Genomic DNA, 11,178 nt, shown 5'->3' with positions numbered 1-11,178 from the left:
TGCGGCGGCACAGGGTCCAAGTGTTCCCATACCTGGACGACTGGCTCATAAGGGGCAAGTCTCGAACAAGTGTTGGGTCATGTCTCAAGGGCCAGGGTTTTGTTCGAGGGTTTCGGCCTCCTCACGTCGCCCAGGGAGCAGCCACACATGTCGCCCAGGGAACAGACTTCCTCCTCATAAACAAGGCCAAATCACTGCTAGAGCCTACGCAAGTCATAGACTTTGTGGGGGCCCATCTGGACTCGCCTTTGGGCAAGGCGTCCCTACCGAGAGACAGATTTATGACCATTTGCTCTCTGGTAGTGGGGCTGCAGGAGTTCCCGACTACAACTGCGAGGACCTGCATGAGGCTCCTAGGCCACATGGCGGCAGGCACTTACGTGGTCCAACACGCCAGGTTACACATGCGCCTGTTGCAGGGGTGGCTCAAGGTAGCGCACAACCCCTTGAGGTCGCCGCTAGACGCGATAGTGACTACTCCTCAGGACATTCTCCGTTCTCTGGACTGGTGGAAGGACGAGGGCATGGTGTGTGCTGGGGTTCGATTCACCAAGCCGTCCCTGTCAGTGCAGCTGGTCACGGACGCTTCAGACGTGGGATGGGGCGCTCACCTGGGCAACCTCAGGACGTAAGGTACGTGGTCAATAGAGGAGGCTCACCTCCATATAAATATCAAGGAGCTGCGGGCGGTCAGGTTGGCCTGCAGGGGGTTCCTTCCTCACTTACAGAACAGAGTGGTGGCGGTGCTGACAGACAACACTACGGCCATATTCTATATCAACAAGCAGGGTGGGGCGCGTTCCTCTCCCTTGTGCCGGGAAGCCCTAGATCTATGGGAACTGTGTATAGCCCACAGTATTTTCTTGGAGGCATCTCACCTTCCGGGAACCAGGAACGGGCTAGTGGACAGGCTCAGCCGTTCGATCCAGGCGCACGAGTGGGTGCTAAGGTGGGATGTACTTCATGAGGTCTTCCAAAGGTGGGGGTTCCCCCGCCTGGACCTGTTTGCAACTCTGAGCAATGCCAAGTGTGGGGAGTTCTGTTCGTACATGGGGCACGGTCTGGGCTCTTGGAGATGCACTGCAGGTCAGCTGGCCCAGGGGCCTACTCTATGCCTTCCTTCCGTTCCCTCTGATCCACAACACGCTCCTCAGAGTGCAGAGGTTCAGGGCTCGGATCATCCTGATAGCGCCAGTATGGCCTCGACAGTACTGGTTCACCACCTTGCTGGATCTGGCTGTGGAGGGCCCGCTCAGGCTACCCCTAGTGCCAGATCTAATCACTCAGAGCTGCGAGGCCAGGGTGGCTCTTCCATCTCTCCACCTAGCAGCATGGCTCCTCAGTGGCTCTCAGTGACGGAGAGAGCCTGCTCCAGAGCAGTTCAGGAGGTCCTCTTAGAAAGCAGAAAGCCGTCCACTAGAGCCCTTTACGAGGCTATGTGGAAGAGGTTTACTTCCTGGCTGGAGGGCAGGACACTCGCTCCAGGTGAAGGGGCGGTTCCGACTGTCCTGGAATTCCTCCTCCACCTGCGGAAACAGGGCCTGGCCACAGCCTCCCTAAGGGTGTACCTGGTGGCCATAGCGGCCTTTCACGCTGGGGGGGGGGCAAAGGTCTATCTTTGCCAATCCCTTGGTTAAAAGATTTCTAAAGGGAGTTGACAGGATGATGCCATATGAGAGACTTCCGGTACCGGCTTGGGACCTTAACCTGGTCCTGACTGCCCTTATGAAGCCCCCGTTCGAGCCCCTGGCTTCATGCTCTTTGATGCATCTGTCCTATAAGGTAGCTTTCCTCGTGGCCATTACCTCGGCCAGGCGGGTGTCAGAGCTTAGGGCTCTCACCTCAGAACCACCTTACACGGTGTTTTTTTAAAGATAAGGTGAGGTTGCGTCCACACCCGGGGTTTCTTCCCAAGGTGGTCTCGCACTTCCACATGTCCCAAGATATTTACCTGCCAGTGTTTTACCCCAAGCCACACGCGTTGCCCAGGGAACAGGCTCTGCACTGCCTGGACGTTAGGAGGGCGTTGGCTTTTTATATAGATAGGACACGAGAGTTTCGTAAGTCAACTCAATTGTTTATTTCAGTGGCAGAAAGGATGTGTGGTCAGCCAGTCTCGGCGCAGCGTATATCCTCATGGATTACTTCCTGCATTCGACTGCTACGAGGGCGCGGGTAGACCACCGCCGCGCATAACAGCACATTCCACTAGAGCCCAGGCAGCGTTGGCGGCATTCCTGGCCTGCGTGCTGCTCTTGGAGATCTGCAGGGCAGCAACCTGGTCATCGGTGCACACCTCTGCAGAGCATTATGCAGTCACGCAGCTGGCCAGGGAGGATGCTGCCGTCGGGACCGCAGTTCTGTGTTCTGCAGAATAATAGTCACCTTCCGACCCCGCCTCTGGAGGGGGGACACGGCTAGGGACTCACCTAATCAGAATGGACATGAGCAAGCACTCCAAGAGGTTACTTACCTCGTAACTGTAGTTCTTTGAGATGTTGCTCATGTCCATTCTGCATCCCACCCACCTCCCCGTGTCGGAAGGAGCTGGCAGGGGTATATATGCACCGGTATACCGGTGCCACTGCAGGGGGCTCCCTGCTGGCCCTATGGATACTGCTAAAGGAAAAAAGCTCCGGAATCCATGCACGCGGCGCACGTACACCTAATCAGAATGGACATGAGCAACACATCTCGAACTACAGTTACGAGGTAAGTAACCTCTTCTTTTGTAGGGTAAATAGATCTGCTTTTTTCTTGACTCTGTCCTGTAATTAAATCAGTTTCCATTCTGAAACTGTATAGCATACTGAAGGTAAAACATGCATTAATTAAAATTAGGTGAGCATAGTAAGCTAAATGCTTGGATTCACTTACACAAGACTTAGGCAGTCACTCATAAATTTGAGTCAATCAAGGAGTTCCTATTAAATATGAATAGCAACAAAGAGTAATTCACTGGCTAGGTCTACACTGCTGGTTTTGCTAGCAGTGAGTGCACAAATGAGGCGTGGATTAGCATATTGCCTTGCCTCACTTGCATAATATATGCAAGCCATTTTTGTGCAAAGGGTTTTTGCCGGGGGCGGGGGGACACAATTAGTGTGGATGTCTTCTTTTTGCACAAAAAACCCTTTTCCTGCCAGATCAGTAAATCTTTTTTGGGGCATAAGGATCTGGTGGGAAAAGGGTTTTTTTGTGCAAAAAAAAAAAGTCCACAGTACTTTTTTCCCCTCACAAAAATCTTTGCACAAAAATGGCGTGCATATATTATGCAAATGAGGTGAGGCACTATACTAATTCATGCCTCATTTGCATACTCACTGCTGGCAGAACCAGCAGTGTAGACATAGCCTATAATGTCCTGTTAATTCTACAAGAGTCTAAACAAATCCACCTAAATAGTCTAACAAGATGAGCAAAAACACCCTTACATCTCTTACAGCTGTGGTTTTTGCATTGAAGCCTTTTGTTTCTGATCTAGTTACAAATGTAGAAATGGGTATGTCCAAAGGAGAGTAATCTGTTCTGTGCAGCAGGAGAGTGATGGGTGTAATCTGTATAGGTCTGTTTTACAGGCTTCTGCCTGAGAGGAGTTCTTGATTATAATCAATAATTGATCTTAATATATTCATAATGCAAGTAAAATTGAAGCTTAGGTGTGAATTTCCCACATCATTGGGCTTGAGGAAACTCTTGGCTGTCTGATAGATCATCCAAATTAAGTTCTATCTAGTTGCCACTATTAGCATTAGTGATTTTTTTTTTTAGGGAATATATCCTAGGAGATCTCCCTACAAATTTAATTACTATACATGTGCTTACATACAGGTGCACATGCTTGAATACTCTGATTCTACTTCAGACAGACATGTTGTATCATAAGTCACAAAACTTTTAATGACTTTTACTTAATGCTGATTATCCAGCAATTTTCATGTTGTTGGATCATTAACTTGTAATATTTTGGCCATTCACTGTGGCTGTCCCATGTTACACTGTATTTGATTTTTTTTTGGCAGTTTGGCCTGTTTCTTATTTTTACTTCTAAATTGAATTTATAAAATGCTATTTCTTGACAAGTGGCATGCCTCAACTCTGCTTCTCTATTGGTTTTACTTGATTTTGCACTCAGCCCGAACTTCTAAAGATAATACTAGAAATATAAAGGTAAGTGGTGAGGGAAATTCGGTAAAATTACTTGCTTAAGAACTCAAACTGGGTGGCTTAAAACTGTGCATTCCTTGAGAAGCTAAACAGAAAAACTATTGAAACTTTTTTTTCAAAATGCTAGCTTGTAAAAGACTGGTCTCATAAGTGACTATATGGCTTATTACATGCTGCCGTAAGGTAAAGGATGCTGAAGGAAAATAAATCTGACCTGGTAATATGTTGGGGTTTTTTTGTGCCATTTAGTGGTGAGCACACATTCACCCAGCAAGCATGTATCTGCATACTTATTTTTTTGAAGGGGCAACTAAGGTGACTAGAGATCTCTTCCCCTTCTCCCCCCATTCTTAAAAGATGTACAAGTATTTCTTGTGCCTGGGTTACTAACTTTAATTACAATTTTCCAAAACTGTATACTGTTTAAGACCACATCTGCCACTGGGAAGGTTTTGAAGTGCTTAGAGATGATGGTTTTTGAGCACTATTTGAAATTGCAATCTGCTCCTTACTGCCAGTCCATGCACTGAATGATGTGTACGTGCTAGGTGGCAGGGGAAAATGTAAACTGGATATCTTCTATGCTGTGAGTTAACTTGGCAACATAGCTATCATTCTCTTAACATAGGCTTAGAATGTAACTTTTTAGGTATTTTAACATAAAAGGGTAGGTGGGGGAGTGCTGCTGTATGTGCTGTTTTAGGGGAACTAGTGTGGTGGCTTGAGGGGTGGAACTGGATGGGGAAGTCTCTCCCTTTATTACCTTTCATCTTCTATCCCAACTATGGCTGATACAGTAGTTTCAAGGATTCCCTATAAGCCTGGCCCTCTGGAATGTTCATACAGTACTAAGTTGTTTTTTGGTATGGAGCCAACATGTTCCTGAGTAACACCACTGAGAAAGTAGTGAGTTTTCCTTTAAACATACATACTGAGAACACTATGTGGATTTTCATGGGAAAAGCTAGTTGTCTAGCCCAAAGGCTTTGATCCTTTTGTGGTTTGAAATGCAAATGTTAGTGCTTTGCAAAAAAGCTCATGTGAATCTTCTGTAATGGAAAGTGCTAGATAGTCTAAATATCTGGGTTACTCCCATTTCCCCCTTTACGGTTTTATGGCTGCCTCATGTAGGTGTATAGAGCACTGAACTTGAAGTGAAGACATGTGGCTTCTGTTTCCAGTTCTAAAATTCATTTGTTGCATGATCTCAGGCAAGTCACTTAACTTTCACATTCATTCTTGTGGCTCAATATTGCTATTTATAAAATGGAGGAAACGAGAAAGCTCATCAATGAAAAATGCTGTAAGTACTATACCTTCTGCATGTTGCAGACAAGACTTTATATATGAGAACTTTTACTGATGCATATCCACAGAACGAATGCTTTGTAGATACTGCTGCAACTATTGGTTCCTAAATATTAAGTTATTAAATTAACAAGTAAGGTTATGAATTGTTTTCATCGGTCGCCTTAAATTTTAGTCTATGGGGCCCACAGTTGGGTAAGTGGAAATCCTATTGAATATTGCAGGAATAGTAGGCTCTGTATGGTCTGCATTTCACAACATACTTGCATTCTTTTTACAGTATACTAGGATAACGTATGAGTAGTGATTGAAAAGTACCTTGTTGATTTGCTACACTGAATAAACTCTTCATTACTTTTGAAGTTGGGCGGCATCCTTTACAAAGAGAATTGGCACAGGGGCAAGGAAGCAGTTGTCACAAATGTAATTTTATTGACGTGATTCCCACTGAAATCAATAAGTTACATCTATTAATGGTTACAAGCTGAATTTTGAGAGCTACAGAAGTGACTGACTGTAAAGTACCATGTCAGAAGGGGACCATTTGTTGCTTAGTGTTTTGATCGGGGATCTGCAAAGGAATTTAAATTTCACTGCCTGTGGAGAAGCCCTAGGGCTGGAGGAGCTGCTTGCCTTGTGCATGGTCCCGTGTTGGAGGAAACTATGCACTGCCTGACAGGTACTTGCCTCAGTTTTAAGCTCTGAAACAAGCTTGCTTTTTTTAAATCTGGTGGAGGCTTGAAAATAGTTACAAAGTCCTCTGTGGTGTAGGTCTCCACTCAGCAAGTAAAGTAAATTACCAGTAATGCCCCTTTTTTCCCCTCCCTGGGTTACGCAGGAGCAGGCCCCACTCGTGTGCCTGGGCGCCTGATGTTTTTAACATAAAAGGAGATCCTGAGTACCCCAGTGGTGATGGTGTTTAGTTGGGGATTCCCTATCCACACCTGTGCTATAGTCCCTTGCTCAAAGAATACACAAGAGTGGTGTCTCTATCTGGCTGGCCCTGGACACACTTAATGGTGTGCCTTGGGAGCCTCCAGGATTAAAGTTATTCTAGCAGTAAGCAGGATCTAACCCCAGGACAACAATTATAAATATACATCTAATGGATTATATAGAGTTAATATACCTTTACTTAAACCCTGTTTCTTTAACAGTGAATAAAAATTAATAAAGTACGCAAATAGGAACTTACCTATCTGGCATTTGCACTGCCAGGGAGCAGGGTTCCAGACCCTTGTGTGAGTGCCCTTGGAACTCTTCAGCTGGAGTGGAGACAGCACTGTGCAGATCCTGTGTTAGACCAAGATGAACAGCCAGCTGCCAAATCTCTCTGCCAGTGGCGCCACCCAATGCAGTCAGCTTTAGTTCACTGGGCTTGTCCCTCTGCCTCTCGTTGGGCCCAGAGTTTGTTTATATCTCTGAGGTCTGTCCCAGGCAGCACTTTCCCAAAGAGCCTGGTTACTTACTTACTTAGTTTTCTCCTGTGTGCAGGTATATGTAGGCCTTGTCAGCCATAGGCATAGCTAGAGTGTCTCATACATATACTTCCTCACCTAGGGCAACCTGAGCTTCAGAGAGCCAGCAGAGATCCTGGATAAGCCCCCACTTGTAACTGCCACTGGAATAGTGGAATCTGGGACCTCTGGAGCTTAGTGTAGGAGCTTCTACCCCTTGAGCTAAAAGCCAGCTGGCTCTCAGCGGGTGCTGTAGAGGTCTCTTGTTCTTATCTGCTGCTGTGGTCTAGGTGCCACAGGGAATAAGACAAGAATTGAAGCAAATTCACCCTAATAGGTCATGTAATATGAAAAAAGGAATGAATCCTTTTGTAATGAGATCTCCTAAGGTACTGCTGCAAATTGACTGAGCACACTTCTAATCACATGGTCTCAAAGGGGTGTACCACAGTGGTACGGGTACAAAATTCTATGATTACTTTTTTTCTCGCTGAGTATTTTACAAAAGAGCAAGGTCCAAGTGCCATAGTTTGTCTGGATCTTAACGTTTGCAAACATAGTAGCTGGGCTCTAAGGCTAGCATATTTCATCCAGCATGTATGCGGTTAAAGTGAAATCTTGAAGTTCTTGTACAGGATTGTTTTTACTCCAGTTCCTCATAGACCAGTGTTCCTTTAAATGAGCCACCACCACACTTACACTGATGTGGGCAGTCTTTTTGGAATGGGCACAGAGAACACGCTATCTTTTGCCTTGTTAGGCTTGAAACCTGTTGGGAGGGCATTTGTTGATACTTGTGTAGCATGTACTATTTCTACAGATACATGCAAATCTTAAATTTCTAAGACTATCATTCAGAATCCAAAAGGCTTTAAATTCAAAAATATTCCTTGATGGCATACAAGGGGGAGATATGCAGACAGATGTTGAGATGAAAATAAAAATAAACTAATCTATACAAATCCTCAAAAGAACTGTTGGGTTGTACATCTGTCACAATCCTGCTGGGAGGGAAGGAAGAACTATTCCGACTGCTGTAGAAATCCTGCAAATATACCTCAAGAGGTACCATTTTACATACTAGAGTTGAGGAGAATTAAGGGTAAAAATTTCAAAAATACCCAGGAGAGATGGGAGTCATGCTCCCATTTTCAAAAGTAATTTAGGATATGAGCTTTTTTTTTGGACACAACTTTGGGAGTTCAAAACCACTTTTGAAAATGGGATTTAGGTGCTAAGTCAACTAAACCTAGACCCTCAAAGATGTTTAGATACCAAATTCACAGGTATCGTCATTAGATTTGCCCCAGCAAATCTAACTCTTAAATCTGACTCTTAAATGTTTTACCCTAAGGCCGTTTCTCATTTTGCAGGAAGGTAAGTGGCAAAGAGCTAATCCAAATTGAGTTCCTAGGCTACATTCTCCTCCTGAATTAATTTACCTAATTTTATTTTTAGCTCCCCCATTTACCCAGCATTGCTGGGGTTCAGGGCTGAGGATATGAGGGGTGTTGGGAGGCAGGGCAGGAACATGGGGGAGCTCAGGACAGTGGGGCATAAGTCAATGCGATTAGTTAAGACAGACATTATCAGGTATGAGCAATAAATCTTGATGGGGGGCCACTCCCAAAATTTGGAAGTGGTCGAGGGCTGGAGTCTTCCACGGTGTTAATGGAGGTGGTGTGGTGTCTGGGATGGAAGCTGGGTGCAGAAGGAAGCTTGGGGTAAAGGATGGGGGTGCAAGAAGGAGAATGGAATTGGGGCAGAGGAGGTGGTTGACACCCAGGGCAGGAACCTGGGGTGCAGGGTTTTGGGAGGTGACCTAAGGTAGGAGGTGATTGTGATCTCGGGCAGGAGATTGGGATGCTAGATCTGGGAGGAGGTATGGGTGCATGTGGAATAGCAGAGCAGAAGTGTAGGGCACAGTGCTGGGGAAGGGAGGGGGTGAGGTGCCAGAGCCAGGTTCCCAAAGAGACTTACCAGCCTGCTTGCAGAGCGTAAAACGTTTCCGCTCAGCCATGTGCTTGAGTGAGTAGGAGGGTTGTGCGTTGTGGCTGCCTGTTGTGGCTGGCTGGTGTTCAAACAAATAGCTCCCATTGGCCAGTGTCTGGCTGGTTTCTGGACCATGGGATTGTGGTGGGGGTGGAAGCAGCAGCTAAATCTGTTTTCTCCCCCTTCCTCTCCCCCCACATGCAGAGAGCAGTCACAGCCACGTTTCTGAGCGGCAAGCAGAGGAGCTGCTTGGGGTACCCCACAGCCTCCATGGCTGCATCCGGTGGCTTGGTGGGCTGGAGCGGGCCTGTGGGCTATATTTTTCCCAGGGCTGATCTAGACAGTGCTTGGTTCTGCTGTGAGGGCAGGGACCAGGACTCAATGAACTGTGGAGGTCCCTTCCACTTCTAATATTCTGATTCATACTAAACAATAAAGGGATGTTACCCGTTGTAGACAAGAGAGCGCTTTGGCTCTGAGTGTTTTCCATAGAGATAATGTAGATGAAGACTAGGCAGTTGTAGCAGTAAGTGAGACTCAGCAGTTTCAGATCCCAAAAGTTCAGTTAAATTTGTTCTTCATTTTGAGTATGTATTGCCCCTCCTCCTACAGTGTAGGGTTTGAGTAAGTCAAAGCGAAACTCCAGGCAACAGCATTAGTGCTCAGTTTCAGGCAAGAGCCATTCAGCATAGACAGAACTTTTCACAGAATTGTCACACAGCAACAAAGAAGTGTGAGACGGTATGGATTCTTTCAACAGACTGTACTTCAGTTTGGGGATTGCAATGAAATCTCAGATCATGTGTATTTAATGTGATTTGGGGCTTTCTAATGAACTGTTACTTCAGGTCAGTTGGCATATTTTTATTTAAATAGGTAGCAGCCACAACAACCAACCCACGAGGAAGTACAGGCTACAAAGAAACTGAACACATACAAAGTACTGATGAAAGATTGGCTTATTTAAAACAGCGCTACTGTATACATTCCCTCCCCTACAAATAACCAACAAAAGCAACTTAAAATACAATATCATTGCCCTTTTTACTTGACATAATTTGAACAGGATTTTATTTTCTACGTCAATATTAGGTGTACCTGTCACACAAATATTAAAAATGAGACAATACAGCAACTACTTAACTAAAGAAAACAAAAACCAGAAAGCACAGCAACCCTTCAGATGCCTATGTAAACTATTGGCTCGGTAAATAAGTACACCTCTATTATACCAAAAGATATAATGAAATGCCGCATGGAACACTCTGCCTTTAACCTCAAATATAAACATGTGCAATAGGCTTCAGATGAGTAGATGGTCAGACAACAAAGTATCAGCTTTTCGGGCAGGAGGGAGAGCAGTAGAGTCCACTGGATCAAAATCCCCATCCCCTTTGAGTTTTGGGCAATTTCTAAGGCAAACATAATGGACACTCAGGCAATGGGCCACTGCGTTCTGCACTAGCTCACAAGGGATGTTCAAATATTGCTCTCAAAAGAGTAGTTGTCAGTCATACTATCTGTATTTCAAAATAGTGAATTCCTATGTTCCAACACAAATGCAAGCCCTGAAATTAGACACCCAAATGGCAAAAACATTCAAAATTGTTCTTTTGTGCCTATGTGTTGTAGTTCAACATAAGTTGTATGCAAACACACCTAGGCTATGTCTACACTCACGGCTTCTTGTGTGAGTAATATGCATATGAGGCTGTGGAATATTGCTGAGCCTCATTTGCATACCTAATGAGCCACCATTTTTTTTCAAAAGAGGCTCTTGCGCAAGGAGTGTCTGTACTGCCCCTTCTTGCGCAAGAAAAACCCTCTTGGGCAATGCTGTTCTTCCTGAAAAGTAACGGCATTGCGCAAGAGGGTTTTTCTTGCACAAGGAGGGGCAGTGTAGATGCTCCTTCTTGTGCAAGAGCCTCTTCTGGAAAAAATGGTGGCTCATTAGGTATGCAAATGAGGCATGGTGATATTCCATGCTTAGCCTCCATGCTTAGCCTCACTTGCATATTTCTTACGTAAGAAGCCGTGAGTGTAGACATAGCCCTATTGTTTTGAAGCTTAGAAGCACATTCAACTTGGTTAGGGATGTAATTTTAGGCTTAAATGTGAAATTCCTCACTTTCTTAGTTTCAGACAGAACCTTATTTCATGTATTTTGGAAAATCAGTTTTTTTCTCTCAATTTATATTATAAAAATCATTTTGGAGTCTTATGATTCTTCCTTACTGATTTCCTCGCCCACCCT

General features: G+C 45.1%; 1 pseudogene; it reads left to right on the top strand.

Annotated features, from left to right (window-relative positions):
* The first annotated feature begins 1,049 nt into the window (after positions 1 to 1,049).
* LOC149523815 (uncharacterized) lies at positions 1,050 to 10,671 on the top strand (annotated as a pseudogene).
* Positions 10,672 to 11,178: the final 507 nt, after the last annotated feature.

The sequence above is a fragment of the Pelodiscus sinensis genome, chromosome 11 (assembly GCF_052426305.1).
Source record: "Pelodiscus sinensis isolate ZL-2025 chromosome 11, ASM5242630v1, whole genome shotgun sequence".
Classification (NCBI taxonomy): domain Eukaryota; kingdom Metazoa; phylum Chordata; order Testudines; family Trionychidae; genus Pelodiscus; species Pelodiscus sinensis.
This window is presented reverse-complemented; position numbering and strand designations above follow the sequence as displayed.